Raw genomic sequence first — 9483 nt, forward strand, 5'->3', positions numbered from 1 at the left:
AGCAGAGCACTGGACTACATAGCCTTTGTGGCCCCCTCCTACATGGCTTTTGTGGTCCCCTCCTACTTGGTGACTCTGTTGTATGATTCTCTTACTATTGAATAATAGTTGTAAGGCTTAGTACTGCAAGGGCCTACAAAATTCCATTGGCCAAAACTGAAGAAATCCTGAGTGGCTCCAGCATGGGTTTTCGATGGGTATGAAGAATACAGTTACAAATGATATAAATCAGAAGTGATGTAACATCTGAAGGTCCAAGTGTTTTGGACTGCACTTCTCATTAACCCTATACCCAGAACAGCCAATAGTTAGACAATGGCAGTTGCACTCTGTGAACATGTCATGCAGACTTGGTATAAATAATTCAGATATTGATGGTATGTGACAGGTTTTATTTTCATGTGTTGAGAAAACCTGGAGCAAATCAAACAGTACTTAGCATTCTTTTCAAGAACACTAAATACTTGAAGAACGTTTCTGATGTTTGTGTTCATTAAAGCCTATATTGGGTGGGGCACAAGAGCCGAGGAGCAGTTCTTCCAGGATCAGATATAACATGCTCAGTTCGAGTTGTGTGCCAACACACTTAATTATGATGTGCATTTCAGTAGTACTGCCGAATTCCATACCTGTGCACTCCTCTGATCAGCAAGTGTCTCTTGTATACGACTTATTAAGCTAGTTGCCCAAACTCAGTCATCACCTGCTCTGCTTAACTGCTGGCCGCTTCTTGGCTTTTTACCCTCTTCTTTAATGACGTGATCTGGCATCAAATTGTTTCATCTCAAAAACGTGTGTGTCACAGTGCTTCAGAATGCTTAGCTTGGGCATTCCCCTTATTGAAAGAGGGAGAGAGGGAGATGATAGGAAATTCATGAATTTAGACAGACAGATATTAAACCTACGACTTAAATGATCTGTGTGTGTATGTGTGTTTTCCTTCTGCAAATGTAAAAGCAAGGAGGGGGATTTTTCATGGCAGATGGCACAAAGGGAAAGCATAAGCATCCTCAAAAACTACCTTGTATGTACTTCATGCATCTGAGGGAATGAAGTTCAGGCAAAAATACATTTTTCCCTCCGAAAGACACCACAAGGATCCTCAATGATTTGCTGGAACAGGCTCAAGCCAAGCTCATTTCCCAGTGTAACTACAGCAGCAAAAAGAAGGGGGCAGTATGGCAGCAGAGGAAGAAAGACTACTGCTGCTACGGTGGGGAAATAGCAGCAAAGGCTATCCCAGCCAGGAGTAAACCTGCCTTGCCATTTCCTGAGCTGCTTGGGAGGTAGCCAAGTGTCTTTATATTCTTATGAAGATGGATTTTACTGCTGTTCCCCATCACCATGGCTGCTGCATTTTGATCAGAGAATAGTAGAAATAACATAATTATTCTTCTATATACCCCTGGTTTGTGCTGATTTGAAACTCTCACCAATCTGAATCTCCAGCAGGATTCCAGTGTCAGGTGCCACCCCCTCTAAAATTGCTTTGTCATGTATATGTGTGTTGGGAGGATGGAGCTGGAATCTGAAAGACTTTGGTTGTCAGAAGCCTCGACCCCCAAATACCAGCAGAGCATTAATCAACAGCCTGAAGCCCATAGAGATGCAAATATTAGCAGGATAATACAATAGAGAAGCTGAATGGCCGTTCCAGGGTCGTAAGCCAAATACCAGAGAGTGCAGAGTACAAGGTTAAATCAGACTCCATAAGCCAAGGTCCAAATGTAAATCCAGAGTTCTGGAAAGCAAGACAGGAAGAATCCTAGGTCATAGCTTTTAGAACTGATGTTGCACCTGCAACAAGGTGTGACCCCTGAGCTCCTTAAATTCTAAATTCATGGGTGTTATCTTTTGCTGGCTCTCTTCCCAGCCAATCTCAAGGATCTGTGCAGCTAAGACCTCTCTCTTTGCAGGTCCATGAAAGCTGGAATAGTTAACTCTTCTTCAGCCTTCTCAAAGGAACTCCTTTGCACTTTGTTCTGCAGACAGAGAAATACCTATACTTATTTGAATCTAATGTTCACTTTTTTTTGGTAAGTTCACTTCCTAAAATTAGGGTGCACATTAGATTTGCTTAATATGGTAATCTTAATGCTGAGTCAAAGTAAAGAGAGAAGCTGCTTCAGGAGCACCTGGAGCTCCTATTTGAGAGAGGCTCTCTCTAATTTAATTGCCATGGCTCAATGTTATGCAATCCTGAGATTTGCAGCTTGGGGCAGCATCAGCATTCTTTGGCAGAGAAAGCTCAAGGCCTTGTAAAACTACAACTCCAGGATCCACTGCAATGAGCCAAAGCAATTAAAGTGGATTTGTTCTATAGCATAGATGCACCCAAGGTTTTCATTTGCATTGATGGAAGCTTTGGTGTTCTAGTTTTTAAAGGAGAAATTCTAAGCATGCACCAAATGTAATACACACTTTTTTTGACCAAATTACAAAGGGTTCACTTTTTGCCACTGCGCATTACATTTGGCAACAAATACTTTTTTTGGTTTAAGGATTTTAAAAACTGTGGTGCGCATTTGATTCGATGGCACATTAGACTTGAGTAAATCCGGTAGCAGCTCCTTCCATGGGTGCTCCTTCAAAGTTTGGCTAAAGGAGTTGCTGGGCACTGCTGGGCTCCAGCTCAACTACCAAGCCTTCCACCAGCATTTCCTCATTCGTACACCATAACAGTGCTACTTACAGTGGTAGTCCAGGGATTGGTGCCATGCCATCCACAAGTCATTGGCTGCTGGTTCCTGGCTAGTTTGCAGGAAAGAAAGATATAGTTGTAGACAATAGGCACAAATATGATACCGGTCTCTAGCACATTGAAGGAAATAATTCCCCCCACACACACCCCACCAGGGCCGTAGCCAGAAAAAAATTTCAGGAGGGGTTTTGAAAATTTCGGGGGGGGGGGGGTTGAACCCCTAGCACATACCCCTCCCCGCTACAAACCTGTCAATATCTGCTTGAGATAGTGCCTGGAGGGACTCTTAATGTTTTGCATCTCATAGACTTAGCATGGGGATTTGGTTAACCAGTTAAAATTCATGAGTAAATGAGATTTTTTTTATAACTTGAAAAATTTCGGGGGGGGGGGGGGTTGAACAGGCCTGCACCCCACACATATACACACACATCAGATAAATTGTGAAGCAAATGCTTGGGCAAGCAGGAGGTCTTTCACTCTATCCACCTTTCCCTCCCATTCCTATGTGGTAGTTTCTGGGGCACAACAACAAGACCATTGTTTTCAAGCCCTACTTCGGGCCTCTCACCTACTTTGCTAATGTGAGATATGGAACACTAAGATAAATTGTTCTTTGATATGAGGAAAGGATATTTGTCTCTGTTCCAGTCTACACTAATATTATTCTTGCCAACATTTGATAAATGGGAGCTAGGAGAGGCTGCAGCAGTTTGCTTTTGTCTGATCTTATGGACGAAAACACTGTGCCTGTTCCTCTCCTCTCCACTGAGTAATTGAGAGCAAATTACATGTATATTTTGAATTCAGTTTGTAGTATTTGAAGTGAACTGGGGACAAAGGGGGATAGGAACATGAGAGAAAATTTTGACATTTTAAAAGGTAAAGGTAAAAGTTTCCCGTTGACAATAAGTCTAGTTGAGTCTGACTCTATTTCTAAGCTGTAGAGCCGGCGTTGTCTGTAGATGCCTCCAAGGTCATGTGGCTGGCATGACTGGATGGAGTACCATTACCTTCCCACTGTAACGATACCTATTGATCTACTCACATTTGCATGTTTTCGAACTGCTAGGTTGGCAGAAGCAGAGGCTAATGACAGGAGCTCATCCCGTCCTGTGGATTTGAACCGCTGACCTTTTGGTCAGCAAGTTTCACAGCTCAGCAGTTTAATCCGCTGTGCCACCGTAGCCCCTTATATTGACATTTTAGAAGCAGTTAAAAATGGGAGAAGAGAGGATTAGTTGGGATTGTCCCTTCCAAACTGTGAGGGCTGTGTGTACTTATATATATAGTACTTACCAGGCAAAATAGACTAATTCCAGTGCTATGATGAAGAAATCATTTGGACATTCTTCTATCCTCTTCCTCCCTGCAGTCCTCTGCAGTACCAAATTTGTTCCAAGCTATTTCCTAGCTCCTCAGAGTCTATTCATATGGGGCTTCCGAAAAGGTGGGAGAATTCTTCCTTGGACATATGACACAATGTTGGCGATTTGAAACCAAGTCAAATTCATAAAAAGTCTCACAAAGCAGGCCAGAGCTCTCCTTTTTTAACCCTTGCAATTGAATGTATAAAAAATAATTTTAATTCAGAAAGGAATTCTGAATAAAAAATATTGAACTTTGGGGCAGTGCCTGTTTTAAGGAAACACAAGCTTGGCACTCAGAAAGTTCCAAAAGTAAATAAACCCAGCCGAATTGTCAGTACGTATATGTTTGTGAAAAGCAGTGGGAAAAAAATTGTATTTAATTATACTTGCCATTTAAGATTGCTTGTCTCATGCTGAGCAAATGACATAATTTGTGGCATTGGCAGTAAAATGTTGACTGCAAATGAAAACCTATAAACATTCTGATTCTGAAAGAAAAGGAAATTGGGGAGGAGGGATATATGGGTATTCCATTGTGATGTAGTGGTTTGAGTCTTGGACTAGGACACTGGGGGACCAGAGTTTGAATCCTTGCCAGGTCTTAGTGACCTTGGGCAATTCAGCCTCAGATGAAGGCAGTGGCAAAATCTCCTCAAACAAATCTTCACAAGAAAACCCTATGCTAATGTCTCTTTCAGGTCAACATTATTTAGAAATTACTTGAAGTGACACAACAACAGTGTCAACATAAATACGCTTAAGCTATTCATCATATCCACCAAGTTTTGATTTCTAGTTTCATGTATTTGTTCTTGAAGGTTACCCACTCATTTTTCCTGTGGATTTAAATAGGCAGTTTGAACATGAAGTTATTTATACAACCATCATGGTGGGAAAACACCATAATTTAATTACCATGAGAAGCTAAACAGGAAACAGAAATGAGAATCATGACAGAAGTGAACTCATGACCAAACTTGGCACACAGTCCCAACATGCCAACTGTAAATAGAGGCAGGGATTGGGGGTGATTGTCCTTGGCACATGGGACTTGTAGTTCGGCTGCATCCAAAGACCACTGAACCCAGCTGATGTTGGATCTGGACCAAACATGGCACACAGATGCAACATGGCCAACTGTGCATACTGGCAGAGTTTGGGGGTGATTGCCCTGGGAATCTGGAAGTTGACATTCACTGACAGGGTTTGGGGTGATTGGCCCATGATTTTGGAAATTGCAATTCACCCACATCCTTATGCATTTTCTAATGGGAACATTCATAAAAACAACAACAAGAAAGTCTTTTTTTCTAAGAAATAGAGCTACAAATTACCAAACTGATATTACCTAACACCCCAAAACAAACAATGTCTTTTTCAAATAGCCTGGGCATCGCCGGGTCCCCAAGCTAGTTTAAAATAAAAACTGCCCTCCCTTAATCTGGCTGAAAAACATGGAAAACATACTCAAACTGTTGAGGCTTGATGCCGCCCAAACCCCTAGTATCTATGTTTCAATCAGATGCTAGAGGTGAGAAGATTAAAATGCCATAGCTTTTAATACCTCACAACCTCTGAGGATGCCTGCCATAGATGTGGGCGAAACGTCAGGAGAGAATACTTCTGGAACATGGCCACACAGCCCGAAAGACATACAACAACCCTGTGATCCCGGCCATGAAAGCCTTCAACAACACATTGCCATAGCTTTAATTTGCATAGCAAAGCCATTGGGTGAGCAACAGAAATGTGCCATAAGACTGAGATGCAACTCAGCCCTTTTATAGTCAGAACTTTTTGAGCATGTGCAAAGTTCAGTGAACTTTTTCTTCCTTTTGTTCTCTCTTATCAGCAGGCACAAGGGTTCTGCAGCAGCTTGCGTTCCCCCCTCTCTCACCCCTTCCTGCTGAGCTCCCTGTTTTCAGCTGGTATTTTTCCTTTCAAGGCCTTCTCTTTCTTTCTTCAGGTCATAAAGTCCTTCTCTTGAACCTTTCCCCCACCTTCCTCAATTGCCAATCTAAAACCACTTTTGTACTGCTTTAATAATAATCATTTAAAAACTTTATTTCTATTCTGCCCTATCTCCCAGAAGGGACTCAGAGCGGAAGGGACTCCGTTGCTTTTTTCACTGGCAGGGAATTTCAGCTTTCTTTTTAATTCCACCAATTCCCCTTCCCTTCTGTCTTAACCTTCTTTGGCTTCTCAGTAAAATTCTTTCTTCAAAACCACCACAAGAATGTGGTGGCTGTCTCCCGCTACTCCACATCCAATCTATGGAAATCACCTATATTTGGACCAGAACATTTTTAGTGTCATTCTTGTCATTTTTCTGTTATGCGCCTTCAGGTCATTTCTGACCTATAGCGCACCTAAGGCAACCCTATTGCAGGGTTTTCACTGCAAAATTTGTTTGCCCTTGGCTTCCTCTGAGACAGAGGTCACCCGATGGGTAGCCATGGCCATATGGATGTTTTAATCCTGGACTCCAGATTTCAAGTTCAACCTATTCCAGTCAAATTCCACACATTTATAAGTATATGTCCTTACTGTTTCATTTTTTAAAAACTCAAAGCACTCTACCAATTTTCCTTTGAATGAATTTCCAGAGCATATTAGACAAATGAAAGAAGGCACCTGACATCCAGCCTCCTAATGAAGCCTTTGAAAAGTCTCAGTTATAATCAGGCAGTGGAAAGAGAATTGTTAGACTAATTACCTTTGCAATTTCCAAACTAGGCACCATGCAACGTAACAAAGGAGTTTGGATTATGTCTTAATTTGCTCAACAAAGTCATGTTATTTTCCCTGCCCCTCACTGAATAGTATCTGAATGATTCTTTAGAGAAAAACATTGAATGCCAGCACAAAGTTAATTTGTCAGAACAACATTCCCAAACTCCTTACAAGGTTAACAATGAAACACTTATGCAAAATAACGAAGAGGATATGAATATGGCCAGTGCACAATTAAGAAGCCAGCTCTCTTTCTCTAGAAGAGAAATTTGAAACAGATGGCCTAGAGATTTTATTTACAGGGAAGGCCTCTACCATGATTATTCAGAAGTAAATTTAACTGACATTAGTGAAATTTATTCTACTATTTTCCCAGGCATTTTTGGTGGGAACAAAGAAGGTGGCCATCTGAGTGGTAGCTCCTAGCTTTTGAAACTCCAGGATGTCTTCTTCCTTGCTCCTTTTCACTTGCCAAATGAAAAGTTTCCTGTTCCTACAAGCATTCAGGACTGACTGCCATGGGCTTTTAATGGTGTTACTTTTTTCTTGTTTTTTTTAAATATTCCACCATTTAACAATGGTTAATAGTTTTAATTCTATAGATGATTTAATTACTTTAAAAATAACTCTCCCCTCTATTCTATATATGTATATGCATACATACATATGCATTTAAGCACATTTTAATATATTCTTAATTTGTTTTTAATATCCTGTAAGTTGCCATGAATCCCAATATTGGGAAAGAATATTAATGAATGAAAATTATGGTGATGGGTGATGGAGCCATCATTAAGGTCAAGAGGCCCAGTAAATTAGTGCTTCAATCTTGGAGGTATCATTCCACCCACAGCCCTCCTGAGTTTTGCTGGCATGGCAGGTATTGGTGGACTCCATTTGATGGCGTTCGTTTCCAATTGGATGTTAAAACACATCTTTCCCTTTTTAATAAGCCAATCAGTGAACCGCATCTTGGCAGCAACAGGAAGGAAGGAAGCTATATAAACTCCAGGCCATCTAGATTTCTGTCAATTGGATACTGAGATGGCCATGAACCCACTTAATCTATGTCTTTTATTTTCTTGCCATCCTATCCCCAACATGTCCCAATTCCGTCCTCATATACAGGGTTGGAGTTTTGACCTTAGAAGGAAGCCAATGTGAGACTTGGAGGAAGGGATCCGAAGAAGGACAACCCTGATGCTTGGATTATCATCAGCCACAGAGTGGAACTCCTGATTCAACCTATAGCCCCAGGGCTACATTCCCAGTACCACAGGATTGCAGCCTACAGATATTTAGAATTGCAGTCTAAGACTGCATTCCTCTTGTCTTTGTGTGTGTCATCTAATTGCTTCATGGGTCATTATAGGTTGAAATCTTCATAGAACATGATTGTTCTCAAGCCCTGCTTTCTGACTACAGGTGCCTGTTTCTGTCCTACTTTTGCAATGCCTCAGTTTAAACACATGGTAATCACTGAGAACAATTTTCTGGAATGAACTGCTTGGTCCCAGGTGTGCCTTCACATAGATGCACTAGACTTAAGAAATTGACCCATGAGATCTATCCAGGTGAACATTATTATTGTCTGACAACATGATCTTCCCTTTTCTTTCTGAGTTTAGCTATAATTCTTAGGAGAAGTGGATTTCCCCAGCAAGCACCTATTGTTGTGAGTCATCTCTGAAGGCAAATAATGGCTTGCTCATGAATGAGTAGTTAAGACCTATTAGCTTTACAGAAACACCAAATTAACTTAATGGAAGTTTAGCAATGTGAGTTCTGGCTGGTGAATAGGTGGTATTTTCTAAATCATTGGGGTGGTAACTTCTCAGGTGTTATTTGGAACTATTTCACACCTTGAATGTCTCTCTTAAAGTTTTGAATAAAACCGACAGCAGGTCCGCTACTCCACTGACACAGAAACCACCAGTTGCCTCTGTAACCAAGTATCTCCTGCCCAAGTCCAGCAGCCTAATCACTGTTCTGTTCTGTCTTTTGATAGTTCATTGCTCTATTCTATGCTAAATAATCCCAGACAATAGGGCATTATACCACACAATACAGAATGAGAGAGAGAGATGGATTAAAACAGCTGTCAAGATTTATACATTCTACTTGGGAGTTTGGGAAGCTTTGTGATGAGCGCCTGCACTTCCTGTATAACTGAAACGAAGAGATGGAGAAAATCAGATAATCCGTCTTCTAGCTCATGCCTTCAATAAAGTATGCTTTACAAGTTGAGAAAGGGCAACACAAAGCCAGAAGCTACTAAGAATCTAAGAAAAGCTGGATAGACTTCTGGCATAAAGTTTGCCACAGGAACTTCATAGCTGGCTATTTACATAGTAAACACCACCAAACCATGCCAAAGTATAATACCAATATTACAGTGATTACACAATGAGGATATTGCTACAAATGAAATATTACTTTAGTCTTCAAAATTTCTGGCATTGCAATAACTTGAGCTGGACATTCAGAAATTTAGTATAGGCATCCAATGAAAAAGAACAGGTAATGATACCATGGTAAAGAGGACACAGCAAATAGAAGAATCCCAGGGGTCAGCATTTTTCAGTGTCTTGCTTTCTACAATGCTGAAGAAAAAATTATAGGGGTCAGATTTCCTTTTTGGGGAAGGCAATGTTCCCATTTTGTGCTCCCCAGTCACTA

This window comes from Anolis carolinensis, chromosome 2 (genome assembly GCF_035594765.1).
Source record: "Anolis carolinensis isolate JA03-04 chromosome 2, rAnoCar3.1.pri, whole genome shotgun sequence".
Taxonomy (NCBI): Eukaryota; Metazoa; Chordata; class Lepidosauria; order Squamata; family Dactyloidae; genus Anolis; species Anolis carolinensis.